The 15,661-nt window shown below is 35.2% G+C and overlaps 1 protein-coding gene and 1 pseudogene across 2 annotated transcripts in view; one reads left to right on the top strand and one right to left on the bottom strand.

The window, feature by feature from the left end:
* PPP3R1 (protein phosphatase 3 regulatory subunit B, alpha) overlaps positions 1–15,661 on the top strand; it is a 60,011-nt gene that overhangs the window by 34,603 nt on the left and 9,747 nt on the right. The gene's annotated exons all lie outside the window — the stretch shown is intronic.
* On the bottom strand, positions 643–1,258 carry LOC114500830 (annotated as a pseudogene).

The raw sequence follows: 15,661 nt of genomic DNA, 5'->3' as shown, positions 1-15,661 counted from the left end.
AGTATGCTTTAGTTACAAATCAAATCTGAAATGTCAGTTGCATAAACTAATAGTTGTCTTGTGTTTACATAAAATAAATTACTTATAGAAGGCAAGTAGAACGAGTAGCAATCGGCAAAGATGTTTCTGGGGAGAATGAGGAAGTGTGGGTGGGCTGGTTATTTCTAACTGTTGGAGAATATAAAAGCAGAACATGACAGTCTTAGATATTCTTGATTCGAAGATCAGTGAGAGGACCAAGGATCTTTATTAAAATCGTAAGATTTCTTGTGTGAAAGGCTTGTGATCAGGGAGAGGAAGATCCTGAGAATTGGAATGGGGACATTTGGTAAATTTAGGTATCATCATGAGGTCCCAGAACTCCCAAACCATTCTGAATCTTTCTTGACCTTTCCATCCCTATTTGATAGAGTTGGTCGGTTTCAGATGAGGATCCACAAGCAACTCTGACTTGTACAGTACTTCTAAAGACTGTTAGAGATTGTTAAACAGATTACTTCCATCAGCATTGAGCCAAGAATTAAGGGTGAAGTTACCACTGCAGATGCTTAAGTCAACCTTTTAAATAAATTATCACTTGTTAAGTTAAAAAAAAAGGGTCTAGTATACAAGATCATCTACCCAGAGATCATAAGCTCTGAAAACCTCTTACCTTGCAACAAGGTGGTGCTTCCCTTTTTTCCTCATTAAAACCACTTTCCTTGTTGCTCATTATGTTTCATTAGTTTGCTTCCTTTTACCAGAAACACTTGTCAGTTTCATTCTTATCAACACCTGTGCTTGCTTATGAGCTCTGGGTAGATGATCTTGTATAATAGACCCTTTTTTTTTTTTTTCATTTAACAAGTGATAATTTATTTAAAAGGTTGACTTAAGCATCTGCAGTGGTAACTTCACCCTTAATTCCTGGCTCAATGCTGATGGAAGTAATCTGTTTAACAATCTCTAACAGTCTTTAGAAGTACCGTACAAGTCAGTGAGTTGCTTGTGGATCCTCATCTGAAACTGATCCCAAGTCCTAGAATTTTCCTCACAGGTGTTTTACTTGTGGGTAGGCATCTGAACTGGTCCTTTTGCTTTAAGATCCTTTTCCTTTGCGCCTATGATCAAGTCTCCACACACCTTCTCCCAAGATGATGTTGCTGCTGGTTAGAGTAATTCTAAATTGCTTGATCTCCACCTCTGGTTCCATGGGTGTCTTTCTGGTATTTTTAAAAGCGATGGCTGAGGCACAACTTCCTAGCGGACTTGTTCCTTGGGGAGAGTGAACAGTGGTGAGACAGAAGCAGGTGGAATGGAGGCCCACTGCACCTGTAGCCTTGTCTTCCTAAGAGTTGTATTAAGTTCTTTACTTAACTGACTTCATTGTCTTGCAACTGTCAGCCTAAATGTCACCTCTTTGGAGATGTTGTCTCTCTCTTCTAGAATCTCTCTGTCATAGGTAGTATATCCTGGTTTTTTTCCTTGTAGCAGCTACCATAAGCTGATATTGTTTACTAATTCATTTTATCTATTTTGTAACTTCTACAGTTTTTTTTTTAAACAGTGCTGGGTTTTTAAAGATTTGTTTGTTTGTTTGTTTGTTTATAGAGAGGGAAGGGAGGGAGAAAGAGAGACAGAGAAGCATCAGTGTGCGGTTGCTGGGGGCCGTGGCCTGCAACCCAGGCATGTGCCCTGACTGGGAATTGAACCTGTGATACTTTCCACTGAGCTACTCCAGCCAGGGCACTTTCAGTTTTTTAAAATGGTGATACTCGACGATCAGTTACCCACAGTTCTGCCATTCCAACCATTTACATTTTATTTTAAGGTATCTTCTCAGGCTTTCCTTTATGAATTTCTTACTAGTTATCATATGTAGGTATATGTTTCTATTTTAACATGAAGGTAAAATGTTGCATCTGGCATGTTGTTGAAATTGACGAAAACCAAACCTAATTATGACTGTAGACCAGGGATTGGTAAACTACTGACTATCGGCAGTTTTGTTAATAAAGTTTTAGTGGAACACGGTCATGCCCATTTGTTTACATGTGGCTGTTTTTTATGCAACAGTGCCGGAGTTGAGTAGTTGCCGCAGAGACTACAAGGTCTATAAAGCCTGCAATATTTACTATATGGCCTCTTACAGAACAGGTTTGTCGGGACCCTGTTGTAGATTGTAATGGTCTTCTGGATTTGAGAACTATCACTTCTACCACTGCCTGACCTATGTGAAATACGGTCAAGATAGAATTGTTACAGGCTAGTGCTCTGGGTGTTATTTAGATCTAGAATTCTTGTCTTTGGCCAAGTTAATGTGTCGGTATTATAGTTTCTTTAGAATTGAAAGGGTTTGCTTAAAATTGTATCTTGCCACTTACTATTCATTTTGAGCCTGTGATGATTACCATATTTTGCCATGTATAATGCTCATTTTTTTGCTCAAATTTTTTTAGCAAAAAGTTATTCCATACCATGGGTATAATAATCCTATGTATAATGTGCACAAAAACACGGGTGCACATTTTACACAGGAGTGCATTACACACGATGAAACACGGTATTCTCCCAGTTGCTAGTGGCAAGAAGGAGGTGTTTGGAAGTCTGATTAGCCAGGCTTCAGGTGCAAGTGGACTTGAGATAGGGTGTTGAGAGTAGTTTTTGTGTCTTGGTCAAGAATAGAGGTCCTAGGGGCACAGTACTTGCCGGGTTATCTTCTCCTCCTTTACCTGGTTGCAAAGGAAAACATATCAGGGCAAAAAGGCAAAAATGGATATTACCTCTCTAATATTTGGACATCCAGATGGCAAAAGCCAAGTTTTTAAAACATGTGTAGTATTTGAAATAAATGCCATACACTGTTACAGCTGTTTCTTTCAGCTTTATCCTCAGAACGTAGGTCTTTCTTGTGACTACATCTATGCCTTAGTGAAACTTGAACCTTGTCAGGAAAGGTTTGTACTTGTCAGTGAGTGTTCAACCTGCAATGAATCTATCTGACTTCTTCTTTTACCCAGTAGATATCTTTTTTTCTCTGTTCCCTACTTGGTTCACTAGAATACAGTGTACTTTTATCATATTTTATACATGATTTGGATTAACTTCCCCCAAATGAACTTGTCCACATTAGAACCACCACTTTTTCCTTTACAAACCTCCATTATTGGAAGAGCTGACTGTTGTCTGTAAACAGCTACCACCATATATTAGAATGTTAAAATCAATCCTTGAGGCACTTTAATATTTACGCTGCCCCGTTCAGGTTAAAGCCTGTCATGCCTTCTCATCCCTTGAAGACCCAGCTCAATTCTGTGTTCTCAGTGAGGCTTTTTGTCCAGCTTGCAGTGGTCCTCCCAGCTTTTCAAGTAGTAACTCGTTTGTTTTTTCAGTATTTAATTGTACTACTTTCTAAAAAGGTAATTAGATTCTAAACCGTGTGCTGTAAGGTATTCAGTCCTGTGACACACAGGTAAGCACCCATAAAGTGCTTAAAGTCTAGTTACTGGGAAAAAGAGCAATGCATAAATTGTTATAATAGAGCTAAACTATTAAGATAAATAAAAACAAATATCCCAGGGAGGGAAAGTTATCCTTGGATAAAGAAATTAAGAAAAGTTTCATGGAAGGACTGACTTGAAATGGTTTTTGAAAGCTATGTTATATTTTCAATACTGATGAATTCTTTCACCTCTCTGGTCATTTCTCTTTCACTCCCCTTAAATTGCATCTAGATTTTCAGCATTCGGTGCGGATACCTGCATAGTCATTTCTAATACCCTACTTTTACTGAATGATTTCTCTCTCTTAATTTTTAAGAAAACGGAGAACATTTTAAGTGTTAACATAATTACCTCGTTACTGCCAACCCCCTTACCTACCTTCTACCTTCCCTCTCACACACAGAAACTTTCCCAATGGTGTACACATGCTTACTAACTCCTTCCCTCAGTGTCAGAGTTTGGATTATACCTCCCTTATTCTAGGGTCGGCCTCTTTGCCTGGGGTTCTGAACTCATCCCCTGTCATCTCCAGGACCGTATTTTTTTGTTAGGGTCTCTTTCTCAGCTGTTCCATCTCTTTCAATTTACAGACATAATGAACTCCTCCTTGATCCTGATCATACACCTTCCAGGGTTTTTTTTATTCTTTTTCATATTTGAGCTCCTCAAAAGCCTATATAGTTATCTCCATTTCCTTATTTCTGTTAATTTCATGGCCGTCTGCAGTCTGGCACTCATTCCTTACTACTTTACTGAAACTGTTGTTATTATTAAGGTCACTGTCATTTTAAGCACCTTCATTACTTAATTGCCAAATCTGATGGATTAGAAAAACCCTGTAAAATCATTTGTGACGTTTGGGGAAATTTGAGCATTGGTTATTTAATATGAAGTAATTAACTATTAATAATTATAGGCATAATGCTGTGTTTTTTAAAGTATATTTTAGAGATAGATAATAAATTCTGAACAGTTACAAGGAAATGATTTATAAGTGCAATGCCTGGCATAAAGCAGGTGGGCCGAGTATCTTTTGACTGAATAAGCTAGTAAGAGTTCACAGCCAGACTAGCTATGTTGGGTAGACAACCAGTTGGGTAAATTTTAAAGGCTATCCACATTTAGGAAAACTCAGTAGTTAACAATCACCACACTTATTTTTATAAATAATAACAACATATGTGCTAGGCACTATTCTAAGTATTTTACATACATCTGTCAACCTTTTAAATCTTCATGAGAGAGGTACTATTACTTTACCCATTGAATAGATGAGAAACAGAGGCGGAGATATCTTCAATAACTGGCCTAAGGTCACGCAGCAGCAGGTTAAGTAACAAAGCTATGATTTGATTTCAGGCAGTCATGCTTTGAGAGTCCTATTTTTAGTCCCAATCCTATACAGCCTAAGAAATCTTACAGGGTTAATGTTATGTTTGTCTACACATGAATGATTTTAGGCAAACTGGACCTAAGACATAAAGGTATTCCTGATTATTTTTTTTTTTCCTCAATTCAGTGTTCACTTTTTCTTGCCTTCAATTATTCTAGGCCATTGTGACTTTGTTTCTGTCTGTTGGCTAACCTGTCTGGGCTGTAATGGAAATGTATACCCTGTTGGGGTGATTTGCTCAAAGTTGAGACCTCACTTGTAACTTGGCATGATAAGTTGGAAAAGTGACTGTGCAAGATACTACTTCAGATAGTTTAAGCAGTGGACTAGATTGGGGCACAGTTGAAAGTATCAGTCAGAAATCAGATTCAACTGCCCCCCCCCTCCACTGTTGATAAAACCAGTATAATTCTGAAGAGATTTGGTAAAATGAAGTACAGGGCCTATTTTGTAGACTGAACATAGATGAAAGACTAATAATAATAGTCTTTTCCCTGGAAAGATTTCTCAATTTTTTTTTTTTCCATTAGAAGGTCACCTAGGAAGAGCTTGGTAGACTTTTAAAGAGTGTTTTCTTTTGCATATGAACTACATGTAGAAATCTCAAAGACATATTTAATCATAAGGTCACTGCTCTAGTTTTTAAATAAACAAACATACTCATATTCAAGCAATTTTGTTTTTGGTTTCAATATTTACTGGTGACTTGAAAGTGCAAAGATACTAACTTTGTGCTGTTAATTTCTGCTGTCAATCAGTTTATCTCATGCCTATGTTCTTAGACTAGGGCTTTTCTTCGTTGTGAAAACAAAACTTTTTAAGAGAATAATTTGACTTCCTCCTTTGTATCTACATTTCTCTATGTTTCCTTTCTTAAATGGACTAGATTAACTCCAGTTCTTAATGTGTGTTCTACAAAGTAATTTCTTGTTTTACTCCCAAGCCTTTATTCAGAATTTCTGAAATCTTCGGAGGTAGCTTTTTATTTATTTTATATTATTTTTACTTAATTTTTTTTTTTAGAGAAGGAAGGGAGGGAGAAAGAGAGAGAGAGAGAAACATCAGTGTGCGGTTGCTGAGGGTTATGGCCTGCAACCCAGGCATGTGCCCTGACTGGGAATTGAACCTGCGATGCTTTGGTTCGCAGCCCGCGCTCAATCCACTGAGCTACACCAGCCAGGGCTTGGAGGTAGCTTTTATTAATATCCTTAAAAATTCAGTTTGAGTGTGAAAGGTAAAAATGTTCTTAAACATTTTATTCGTAAAATACCATTTATTATGAAAAATTTTGTGATTAACTTTGAAATTGACTTACGCATTTGTTACTCTAGATTAAAAACTTCATGAATGTATCACATAGTTCATGCTTCTTAGACACTCTACCAGCCATGATTTATCATTTACTTAGTAATTTAATGATGCTATATTCCAGTTTCACCTCATTCTCTGAGAGGTACTTCTGTTCTGCTTTCTTTCAGTAAAGGTTTAGAGCTGTAATGAAGAGGGATGAAAGGTTTTCTAGAGTATTGTGCATGAACTTGAACACCTAAGCTTTGAGTTGTTAACCTTGTTCTCCTGTTACAGTACCTGTTTTTAAGTACCTGGATTGTCTACTGTAGTCTAAATATTTCAGGTTTTTAGGTAAGTAGCCTTAAGAAAAGTACTAGCTTTTTTTTATTCATACTGTCAATTTTTGACATTATGATAGCACTTACTGATTTGTCATTTCAGCAGTGAAGTCCATGATGTACTGATTTGATAGTCTATCACAAGTTTGAAAAATCTTATATCTGCGATATAAGAAGTCAGGTTTTTTTAGCTGGTAAAAAGCCTAGCTAACCATTTCCCAAAGTATAAATTCTTGGATCTCGCTCAGAGGGTTAGAGCAAAAGATACGAACAAATATGTAAGTAAAAAAGGACTTGGGAACAATTACAGGGAATAGCATCTGTTCTAAAAGAAATTTCAGGAAATATATTAGGTAAAATGGAAGCACAAATGATCAGTGAAATAATGGGTGAGAATTTCCCTCTCCTGAAAAATCTTATCTTCTGATTGAAAGAGCATTCTGATAGTCAAGAAGGTTAAATGAAAAAGACCTATATTTATTTAGTCTTGTCCTATTTTATAATTTTAAAACTCAGAGTAAAAAGAAAACCCTTAAATGGTGGGGGAAAGCTACCTAAAAAGAATAGGAGTCTACTGGCATTAGATTTCTTAGCAGCAGCAGTAGAAGCAGTTAGGCAATTCATTCAGAGTTCCAAGTTCCTAAATCCAGAATTTTTACCAACCAAATGTTTATTCAGGTGTGAGATCAAATTAAATATACAATTCCAGAAATTTAAGGACTTGGGGAATTTACCTTTTTTAACTTCTTGAATATTTACCTAGAAAAATGAAATAGGAGATAAAGATGAAATGAGATTCAAGAACTGAGTCTCTTAAGACACCACTAAAAATCCCAGGATCATAACTGTGCCATGAACATGTTCAAGTTAGAGCAGGAAGTCCAAGTGTTTATGAAGAATGTCTTCAAGGAGAAAGTAAAAGCCATTATATAAGTTGTGTGGTGGAATTTCTTGATGTGTTAAGTAAGGTAAAAGGCAAGTCAGTAAGAAAGAAAAGGTGGAGACTGGTGGGGGTTACAGTGTGATATTCTTGGTGATAAACTAGATTGAACTCTGGAGCAGCTGTAAATAAGTCTTGAATAATTGGTGCACAGTGTAAAAGAAGACTCTTGAACATGCATTCTTTTGGGAGAATACCATATTTTTTTTTTGAGAGTTAGGGATGGGGAGTGGTAAAAAGCTAAAAGAAATGTTCAACTAACGTTTTTAAATGCAACATAACAGGATAAGATAAGAGAAAAACCTGAAGAACTTTATATAATAGGTTGGGGTTGAATTTATCTTGTTACAAACAATGGAACAAATCATTAAGCGCCATGTCTTTTGAATAGGATGTGTTACTGACCAACACAAAATATACTTAGGCTTTCCAAAAAATAAGAGTGTGACTTTTAAGCTAACTTATTAATAATATTGAGAAATCTTAAGAGGTGTTTTTATGAGCTTAATAAATATATTAGAAGACTTGATTCTTTAAGGTATCAGTTCTACTTGGATTAGTCAAGACAATGCCTATCATATAGTATTTGCAGGCTTTTTATTAAAATTACCAAACTGTTAATTTCATGTGGAAATGCACAGATCTTGGAAGAGCCAGAACAATTTTGGAAAAATTCTCCCTGATTTAAACATTTAATATAAAACCCAAGACTGTGATATTGGCATAAGATAGACAAGATCAGTGGAAAAGAGGAACAGAGTAGAGGTTATTGACCCAAATATTGAATATATATACATATTGATGTGCCTGAGTCCATATTTTATAATATGCTTTTTTAATTCTCTCATATCTATAGGTAAGGTGCTTTCTTTGCTTTGTTCTATTGTCCAACTATTCTGTGCAGAATGTAAATGTAGATATTAAACTGCTAGTTTATACAGAAGATTGTTAGAAAATTGTGGGGGGTTTTGGATCTGCTTAGGAAGGTTTTATTTGTGACCTGTCTCTACTGCACCCCCTGGTGGTTTTTATTTCTTATTTGGGGTAACATGTAAATACAGTCTTCACTTTCATAAGTTACATTTTACAAAAGACTTTAAAACTTATAAATTAATCTTTCTTTAAAAAAAACTACCTAATAGCTTCTGTTAACAACATTATACAGCTTTGTGCTTGTGTTAGTAGTTACAAGAGTCACTTAATACATGTTCCTGCATAGGTAATTTTGTTAATGTCTAGTGGCTCTTTCCAAAATACCTTGAAGATATATGTATTTTGAAATCCTTTATCAGAGTAACTTTTCCTAATAGTTAATTCTATTGCATAGTTCTAAGTATCCTGTCATACCAAAAAGATTGGGGAATCCCTTTTTAGAAATACTATGAACAGGCAGAGTGAGGCTGGAACACTTTGTGGGGCCAGAAATGAAGGAAGTGCTCAAAGTGGCAGTTGTTGAAAGGTCACGTGGGAACCAACTTAAAGACCAGAGCTGAAACAATTTGACTAAGAAATAATGAGATTATTGGATTTTAACCAATAGAATAAAATAAATATCCGTAAGTCCATGCTGATACTAATAATCAAATATATAAATGGGAAAAGGAACAGTTTTTTTAAAAAGATGTATTCCAATTAATGTAGAAGGAAAAAGAAACTCATTATTAGGCAAATTCCATAGTAGTAAAATCTTGCAGATAAGATCTACCAGTGGATGCTAAAATTAGGCCAGAGTTTTAGGAGAAATAAGATATTTGCATAGTTTTAAAAGTATCCCTCCACCTGATTTTTTTTTTTTACTATAAAGGGGAAGATAGTAGATTTTATGGTAGAGAAATCCGCCAGATACCATGTTGACTGGGTGATCAAAATTAACATCTCTAATAAAAAGACATTGACATCACAAACCCCTTAATATAATGCACTAAAAAGGACATACCATTTCTATGGTAGTCTTGCCCCAGATGCCCAGATTGATTCTAATTATAAGAAAACATCAGCAAGCTCAAACTGAGGGATGTTTTACATGACACTGGGTTAGAAGTTTCAAGGTCATAAAAGACAAGGAAATAATTAAGAGCTGTCATAAATTGGAGGACACTAAGGAGAAATTACAGAAAAGTTAGAAAAATTAGAGAGTTCTCAAATAATTTTTACATAATTTCCTCTAATGTTAATTAATATCTTATAGAATCATAATGTAATTATCAAAATCATGAAAATAACATTAGTACTATTAAACTGCATGTTTTAGTGGGAAAAAACTGGTAATATTTAAAAGTTTTATTTTTCTTTTCCAGGATTCTAAATAGGATTCCCCATTACATTTAGTTTTTTTTCTTTGATGTTACTATTGATAGAAGGATTTGAAAAGACTTTGCTATATTTTGTTTTTCTTGTTAAATCATTAATAGAATAATAGGTAATAAATTATGAAGTGGCTATTGAAAGAATTTGCTGAAGGAGCAGTAATAGTCTTGTTGCTGTTTACTACACAATTACTGGGATTGCTTAAAATTTGAGGAAAGTTTATTTTTCTACTATTCTGCTTATTTATTTTCCTTTTGATTTGAGAAACCTTAAAAGTCACCTAAAAGAACTTACAAATCCTTTCACCTTTTTTTTTTAATCCTCACCTGAGGATATGTTTATTGATTTGAGAGAGAGAAACACTGATTGATTGCCTCCCATAAGAGAGATTTCCATTTAACCAGGGATGGAACTTGCAACCTGGGTATGTGCCCTGACCAGCAATCAAACCGGCAACCTTTTGGTTTATGGGATGACACTTTAACCAACTGGGCGACCCAGCCAGGGCAGTTATTTTTACTTTTAACTCCTAATGGTAGAAAAGCAGTTTGTTGTGAATTCTGTAATAACAGTGCCTTAAGAGTCAGAGACTAGATCACTGCTATTTTGGAATCTCTTAAATTCCTTGTTCTAAATGAGAAAAATATACTGGTACATGTAATAAACAGAGATGATTGTTTCTTAATCTGAGAGGGTAGTGAATGAATATGCAACCTTTTATTTCTTAATATTATATTGCTCTAGTATTAATATATCCCAGTTTAAAGTATTTATTAAAATTTACTGTGGCAACGTGAACTCTCGAAAAGCAAATTCTTAGTAAGATTTTTGAAATCACTTGTCAAAATGAGTAACCATCTAGATATCATATTTATCTCTGAATACCATATTTTGCCATATATAATGCATATTTTTTTACCCAAAATTTTGAAGAAAGACTAAGGATGCGCAGTATACATGGGTAGTGCATGGATCTGTTCTTGTGTTTTGTAATTATCTGTTACTTAAAATTTCTTGTACCATAGTATGTTCAAAAGTAAATGCTAAAATTCCTTTATAATACCAAAACTAAATATCTAAATATAAGTAAATAACAAATTGAATTAAAAAAATTAAAAGATTTTTTTTCCCTGAAAGTTAGGGCCAAAAAACGTGGGTGTGTGTTATACACAGGAGTGTATTATACTCAGCAAAATATGGTGTGTCATGGTGGGCAAGTTGTCAGCAGTTTAATTTGGTGTTTTCTGTGGAAGTAATTCATCAGTTTCTTAATAGTAACTACTTCGTGAACCTCATATAAAAGATGTAAGTTTTTAAATTTCTTCCTTAAATTTTAGATTTTATACATACAGACACAGGTCGGGGCAAAAGTAGGTTTACAGTTGTACGCGGAGCACAGTTTGTTCTTGGTACCATTTTCCATATGAAAAACTGTAAACCTACCCCCCCATATATGATTTTATGAAATTCTTTATTTCACTACTTTGTTTGATTTAAATTGAATATTTAAATTAAAGTAGCAAAATAAAGGTATCCTTACAAAAAGTAGAATAATAACATGTATTTCAACTTGGCAAAACATATGAAAAAGAGTATCTGAGTCATAAGATGAGTCAGGGGGGTGAGGTTTGTGGGTTCTGTGTGTGTGTGTGTGTGTGTGTGTGTGTTCTGTCCATCTGTTTTAAGGGAGTATGGTCCCAAGCAATGGGGAAAATCTTTGATGAAATTTGATGCTGAAAGTTGGAATTTGTTCTTTAATATTTAACTTGTACTAAGTGAAGATCTGAAACATTTAATGGTGCTGCCACACGATGAGTTTGATCTGTCGTAGGGATCGGCATTTAATTTGGAGGCAGTTGGTAAATGCTGATATTTCAAGACTTGACCTATGTTGTCCTGAGGATACTCTAAATTCTTTAACACATCTAGTCTGTAGTGCTGGCAAGTGGGAGTGCTAAACAACTGCTTCTATCCTGATAGTAACAACCAAATAAGTCACTGTTCCACTTCTAAAAAAGGACTGTTTACCTTTTGTTTTAGAAAGCTAGCTTTCTTAGATCTGGGCTTTTTAAAATACTCATTTTATTTAGGTACAGATTCCTTCAGCTAGACCCAACTAGATAGTGAGTACTGAGTAATCTAGTGTGTTTTACTCATCGCCATTGTAGTCCAAGCAGGAAGAAAGGGACAAAAGGAGAAATAAATGAGTGGTTGGAGAATAGACAACTGCCTTTTTTCAAACTACGCTGGCTTGTTAAAGAAGCCCAAGGTGAGCTGTGACTACATGGGATGTGTGAGAATGGTGGTGAATAGGAGATTAGATGGAGCTTGTTCCCTCCAAGTCATACTTCAGGGGCTTTTTAAAAAGCCAGTTATTGTCAAGTTATGTACCATCACTGGCACCTTGCTTTTCCTTGAGGAAGGTTTAAATGACTGATCCAGAGCAGATGTCAACAAGTTTATTCTATTTCCTACGATATTTACAGCAGAAGAAAGTGAATAGGTTTTAAATACTGCTTTTCAAGCAAGGGCTTTGGCTAGAGAGTGCATTCATGATACTCATAATAGCAGGCTATAGTTAATATCCCCTTTTATTTAATCAGGAAAATTAATAGGGGTTTCATAAATCAGTGTTAAGGTAGGGACATTCCAGCAGATGATTTATAAGGAAATGCATGCATAAAATTTATGCTGTTGAAGAATTGTGCCAAGAGCATTGTAACTAAGGTAAAGGTAATTGTGGGGGGAGGGGTTTAAATTGAGGCTAAATATTATCAAGGGCCTAAGACTTTTTATTCTGTATGCATAAGAGCCAGCAATTTGGCTGAATATAACTTTTAGAAAGATTACTGTTTGACAGTGCAGGAAAGGTGGATTGAGCTAGGTATATTTGATGATTTATGATTCATTTTTATTATTATTGATATTCTTAATATTCCTTATTCATCAAGACTGTGGAGTGCTTTCTTCTGGATTAGTGGGGTTTTTCAGGTAATTGAAAGATAATGCTTTAAGCACTTCGTTTTCAGTTTTGTAATGTAAGTTTCTAAACTTATTCATGTCCCCTCCTCAGTAAATGGAATCTCACAGATAGCTTCCATAAATATTATGGCACTGCATTTCTGCCTTTTCTCTTTTCCATTAATGATACACTTCAGCTCTTGTTAAAAGAAATGACAACTGTCCGATGCTGTTTGTTGAGACGCTGTCATCTTTCCTTTTCTACTTGTAATCTGCCTCAGTCATGTGTTACGTTCAGTTTCCTCATCACCTTTTGTAGTCTGTAGTTTTAAACTAAAGCAAACTAAAGATTGCTAGAAGAAAATAGTAAACTCTTTCTTGGTATGTACCTTAAATTAAGTCAAGCATGAAGAGGTAGCTTTCAGATATATCTATGAACTTTGAGAAACTGTTACGAAAGGTTTGATTGGTGTTTGGTTAGATAAGTAGTTTTACTTGAAATACTGATGGCATTTTGATCAATAAGTTTAAAATCCAAAATACTTAGAAGTAATACTCATTTAAAACCTATATTGAGTGCCCTGGCTGGCATGGCTCAGAGGATTGTGTGAGGGCCTGTGAACCAAAGGGTTTCTTGTTCCATTCCCAGTCAGGGCACATGCCTGGGTTGTGGGCCAGGTCCCCGGGGCGGTGGGGGGAACGTGTGAGAGACAACCACACATTGATGTTTCTCTTCCTCCCTTCCTCCCTTTCCCTCTTTCTAAAGATAAATAACTAACATCTTAAAAAAAAATAAAAAAACCTTTATTGAGCACCTGTTACGCTTTTATGCAATGTACAGAGCACCGTTGAAAAAGTCATGGGCTCTGCCTTGAGGTAGGCAAGACATGTCTATAAGTCCAAAGCATGTGTAGGATTTAATTTATTAAGTTTGTTTCCTCCAGGAGCAAGAGTATGTAATTACATGAAAAATAAGGTTTATTTGAACAGTTCTGCTATTATCCATCTATTTATTACATTAAAGAAGGAATATTCTTTAGTAAAAGGATAAAATGCTCTATGAAGTTAATGTGTTCAGGAAGTGTATATTTGAAGTTTTGATTGGGTTATTATATCTGTATTTTGCTGTTTGAAGCAGGATTTAGATGAATCGTTAAAGAACAATAAGGGCATTTCTGCTGTAATACAGTATATGTGTTCCTGAATAACCTTAAGCTGCAAAATCATGTCTGGGAAAAATATGGATAGGGTAGACCACTCCTTATGTAGCTTTGTAACAGAGTACTTACAAAAATCAATTTGATCTTTAAAATACTAACACAAATTGCCTCTGGTATTTGTATGAAGCCCATCGCCATTCACTTATTGGCCTTAAACCCTGGCTCCTGTTTCCTATTTTGAGATACAGGTTCTTGAGGGCATTTGCTTCAGCAGAAACTGATTTTGTAAAAATTAAACAATGGACCAGGATATAGTCACCTTTGTTAATTGCTTTCTGAGGTTGGGGGGACATTTGGCCAGCAGAAGTGGAAGGTGAGAAGTTGTCTTTGCAGTTTGTTCATTTGCACCCTTAGTTTGCACCAGATGACAATGTTGAAAAGCCTCGGGGTTCTTAAAGCCACTAAACATGCTGTTATTTCTCTAAAGAGAGATACTTATTATTTTTCATTTTTTTAAGGTTTTCATATTTTATTAAGACTTTCTCTTTAACTTGAGAATACTTGTTCCTGATCCCTTTATAGCATTGCAGGGAAAACCCTCTGAGAATAGCCCTGGCCATGTGGCTCAGTTGGTTGGAGCATTGTCCTGTGGACCCAAAGGTCATGGGTTCAATTTCTGGTTAGGGCACATACCTGGGTTCTGGGTTTGATCACTGGTTGGGGCGCATGCTGAGAAGATAGCCAATCAGTGTTTCTCTCTTACGCTGATGTCTCTCCCTCTCTCTCCCTTTCTCTCCATTCCTGTGTCTCTAAAAGCAATGAAAAAAAAGTCCTCATGTGAGGATTAAAAAAAAAGCTTTATGAATCAATGACATTTCTGTGCTCTACTGATGTCTCTTCTCTACCAACTGCTATGAAATAGATTCATGTTGGAGCGGCATCTTGTAGTTGTACAGTATGTGCTTTGGTGGTACAGATAAAATTAGAGTTCCTATTCCACTTAAACAATAATTTTAGGTTTTAAAAATATATCCTTTACCTTTTAAGTTCTTATAATGAGGATGCCATATATTATTTGAGTTTCAAAACAGTTTCAATTTCAGTATCTAATACCATGGACCATAATTCATGTATACTTAGTATATAATATATGCTGTAGAAGAAGACCCTTATACCATCATGATAGCACCCTGGTCTTGGACTTCAACTATAAGAAATAAATTTAATTTTCTGTATATTTATATTATTTCTTTTAAGCCATGAACAAAATTATTTATGTGAAGTAGTCTGATTTTTTTAAAGGAATGAAAATAATAATGTTATTTAGAAGAAAGTGAAGAAACCTTTTTAAAGAATGCATTATGATAAGAGACCTGATACTGAATTTTGATAGATTAATTATAAACTAATACAGACATTTTTAAGTTTACTTTTGTGGGTTGTGGGCTGCTTTGTTTTTGTTTTTTATTTAAAGCCAAAGCTATGTTTAATTTGCTTGTACTTATAAAAGAATACCTCTGAAAGAATATTAAAAAAACTGGCGAAATTGCCTCCAAGAAGGGGAATTGTATATGTAAAAGGTGGGATGAAAGGGAGGCTTTGAATTTTGAACTATGCTCAAAATTTGAAACGTGAACTATTAGAAATAAAGTAAAATGAAAATGTAAAAAGATAAGTGAAAGTCAGGCTGTTTAGGCACAGGATGGAGATTGGTTTAGCCTGCCTGGTAGGAGCCACCTGACTTCGACGATCAGCTTAGCATTGTCAATCCTATTTGATACTTTGGTGTT

Source organism: Phyllostomus discolor, chromosome 6 (assembly GCF_004126475.2).
Source record: "Phyllostomus discolor isolate MPI-MPIP mPhyDis1 chromosome 6, mPhyDis1.pri.v3, whole genome shotgun sequence".
In the NCBI taxonomy this organism is placed as follows: domain Eukaryota; kingdom Metazoa; phylum Chordata; class Mammalia; order Chiroptera; family Phyllostomidae; genus Phyllostomus; species Phyllostomus discolor.
Note: the sequence above shows the minus strand (reverse complement) of the source record. Positions and strands in the feature narration are given on the sequence as shown.